The sequence below is a fragment of the Crocuta crocuta genome, unplaced genomic scaffold (assembly GCF_008692635.1).
Source record: "Crocuta crocuta isolate KB4526 unplaced genomic scaffold, BGI_CrCroc_1.0 scaffold70, whole genome shotgun sequence".
Lineage (NCBI taxonomy): Eukaryota > Metazoa > Chordata > Mammalia > Carnivora > Hyaenidae > Crocuta > Crocuta crocuta.
This window is the reverse complement of record NW_027528417.1, coordinates 16,122,605-16,126,420: the sequence shown is the minus strand read 5'-3', so window position 1 is coordinate 16,126,420 and position 3,816 is coordinate 16,122,605.

Here is a 3,816-nt window from a genome sequence, read left to right as displayed (position 1 = left end):
CATTTTTTCTATCCTTTAAAAATGTGGTGCCATGAAACTAGACCATGCCACGCACTGAAGGTTGTATGTATAAGGTATACAGGACCGCAGTGGTTCTGTAAAGCTTAGACTTTAAGTTTCCCTTTCCTTTTTGTTTAGTTGGCTTTTTGTCTGTTTTTGGTGCTCTTTTCATCATTTTTGATATTTAACTGATTGAGCCACCCAGGCACCTGATCATCTTTTTTTGATATTTAACGACAAACCGTGAGATGGAACACTGGTGGCTGGTAACCAGAAGCCATTTTTAAAAAATGTTCATTTTTGAGAGAGACAGAGTGTGCGCCAGGGAGGAACGGAGCGAGAGAGGGAGACACAGAATCCGAAGCAGGCTCCAGGCTCTGAGCTGTCAGCACAGAGCCCGATGTGGAGCTCAGTCTCATGAACTGTGAGATCATGACCTGAGCTGAAGTCAGGTGCTTAACTGACTGAGCCACCCATGTGCCCCGCCAGAAGCCATTTTTGACTTTGAAGGACTTTGTTGTGTTTAAACTTTTAAAGTCTGAGAGAGGGGGAGAGTGTGTGTGTGAGAGGGGAAGAGACAGAGGGAGAGAATCTCAAGCAGGCTCTACATTGGCAGAGCAGAGCCCAACACAGGGCTCAAACCCATGGACCATAAGATCATGACCTCTGAGCTGAAACCAAAAGTTGGATGCTTAACCAACTGAGCCACCCAGGCGCCCCTCAACTTTTATATGTAAGAAGACAGGTCTCCAAGGTTATACTGCTAGAATGCAGGCAAGCAGGGAGAAAATTTCTGGGCCTGAGCTTTCTCTGATGAGGCAGTGAGACCCCAGTAAAGGGAAGGGAGCTATGGTACGAGAGTGGCCAGTCGCCGCCTTCAGGACTGCCCTGGGTGCGCCGCGCTCTGGCCTGCCTTGCTTTTCCACAGCCTCTTGCTGTCTCTTGAGCAGCGCCTCCCATGCTCACTACCAGTTACTGTGGAGCTTGAAGGCGGATGATGCAGGAGCCGGGCTGAATTCCTCCACAAGATGGTGTTGAAGAGCTGAGAGAAAGCAAGTCCTAGAGTTAAGGGCTGGAGGCCTGGAGGAGCTGGGAGAAGGGAGGACCAGGCAGCGGTCTGCGGGGCAGTAGGAAGGCTGTTTTAAGGGAGGCGGAGCCGGCACGGTCTGTGGGTGGTTACGGGGAGAGCAGATTTCTGATGGTGGAAGGAAGAGCTGCGAGGGGCTGAGCGAAGGCGGACCTGCCTGCTGCCCCCTCCCCCATGGTGCCCTCAGCTATTAGAGAGATTTGAGGATTTTCTATGACTCATGTTCCATATTAGTCAAGAGGGGTGAGTGATCTCTAAGGTCCTTGGCCATGGCTACTGTTCTGTGAATCCAGGGTTAAAGGATAGGTTTTACTGACTTCACGGAGGGTGACTGGAAGCAGTTTCCTAACTATGGGAGAAGCGGGGACATTCGTGAGTCATAGAAGTCACTGAATCTTTCATATCGGAAGCTGTTGAAATTACGGATAAACTAAGATAGGGATTACACTGTTTTTCATTCATAGTTTGATCACTAGAGGTTATCAGAGGCAAATGAGTGTATTAACTTTATGGGCAGCCGTATCTGAGAGATTAGAGGCAGTGCTCTAAAATGAGAACAAACCAAATGCCTTGGATGTATCGCTGAATCACTGCTTTCCCAAGAGGCCACGGGGGGTACTGAGATCAAGGTAGAATATAATTTTGTTCTCTGAGGTATCTGCTCATGCCTGCTGTTGCTGAGAGGGGAAGAGTTACTAAGAGCAATCCTGGCTTCTAGAAAGACAGTGACTTTGTGGCTGATGTGAGCTAGAACAGAAAATTAACTTGCATTATGGGGAAAGTCATAAATTCCAATTCAGCAGCACCTTAAGGGGAATGTAGAGAGGAAATAAAAGCAGTGATAACTGACAGTAAACACCAGGGGAATGTGCTAGTAGTGTTACTAGATGCTTGTGCTTAGCAGGCCAAAGAAATCTCCAGTAGGCTTTAGGACAGAGATCTGGATGTGCGTACACTCAGGCTAGGCTAGTCTATAAAAATATACAATGTGGGCTTCTTTCATTGCCACCTTTGTGGCCCGCATCCTTTCCCCAGGGATGTAGGAATAAGACGAGGCCAAATTCTTTTCATACTCTTCACCTCCGCGTCCCACCTCTGCTCCATCACGGAGTCGCTCACATCCTCACTGGTGCCAGGTTATCCCCTTAGAAGTCCGTGTTTTCTCCCCTTCTCACACCTTGTCCTGTCCAGATGCCTTCCTTCTGTCCCTGGGCTAATCACCTCCTTCGAGTTTGTGTTGAAAGCCCTCCAAACTTTTCTTTGAGTTCTTCTTTTCCTGTTTTTTAAGTCCCCCCACCCCCCATGCCAGATCCCTCTGCTAATTTGCAACCGACTTCTGTCATCCTTCTTTTCCAGAGCTCCATGTTGGAGGAAACAAGAACCCCTAGAAGCCTAGATAGAGGGAAATTTAACCAGGGCAAAAGGGATGTTCGGGGCTACTCACCCAGTCTAGGGAGATGCTAGTATCTTCCAAGCCACTATGGATCATGGGTTTTAAAAGGGTTTTATTCAAGGGAATAGGGAAGCACTTCTTGAGTGCAAGCTCATGAAGAAAAACCTCTGTTGTCGACGTTGTCTCCACTTAACACCTATCCTTTATTCTGCATAAAATCACGCAATTAGGGCTTTTCTGGGATGTCAGGACATCTTGTCAAGACAGGAAGTCTGGGATACTTAGAGGAAATGGATACAAAGTTTGCAACAGTCCGAGCTCAGGCCCACGTGGCGAGCATTTCATCAGGGTCCAGTGCACCCATGAAGCTGTTACTTACAGGAAGGTGGGATGAGCACTGGGGTTCTCAGACGATGGGTTGTGGGGAGAACATCTCTGCTTAGGAACCAGGCCAGCTGTCTCTTCCTTTCTTCTGCCTCTCCATGTGCCCTCCCCTTCATTTCTGTAACCCCAGGACAACTCCCGGGTGCTCTGTACCAGGGCAGGACGGGCATCACCTCACCACTTCCTTCCCTGTCTTTCTCTCACGTGTTCAGGGATGATGACTGTGCAGATGGGCAGTTTAGGAGCTAGATTCTACTAGATTTTGCTGCAGTTTAGGAGCTAGAGTTAAACCTCAGATTCTGCCCCCGGCAACCTGAGAAGTAGAGCTAAGTGCATTTTGGAGGCTCCTGTGTCTTCTCTCACCCTGATTTCTCATCTTGACAGATTAGTTACCAGGCCCATGAGCCTATACTTAAAGCCTTCTCTGTTCATCCTAACAAGGAACCCCTCAACCCAGGACACAGCTTTCAGAAATAGCCCTGTGGCTTCTCTCAGACTGTCAACCTGTGGTTGATTTCTCCCTCTAAGAGGGCAGTGGGCTGGAGTCCGAAAGGGAAGGGGGAGCCCCAGGGCTGGACAGTCTGTCCTGCCCATATGCATACCAGCCGCAGCAGAGAGAGGATCAGCTGGCACTGAAGTGCTGGAAACCTTAAAAGCACAAACAGCATCACAGAAGTTGGAATGATGAGAAAATGAGGAATGGGGACAGAAAGAACATCAGTGAGGGACAAATTTTAAGTGATTCGAGAGCCTTCCGAGTTTGTTAGAAGGGGGGTGTGGCTATTCTGCAAGCCCATCAGCTCCCCTGCATCTGTCCTTGCTGTGCCCTGAACAAGTACCCCCAAAAGCCTGACTGACCACCTCTGGCAGGTTTCACCTCAGTTCCTCAGGTTGCGCGGGCTTCCATTCTCATCCAACCTTTCACAACACATTTGTGGGAGTGTCCAGTACC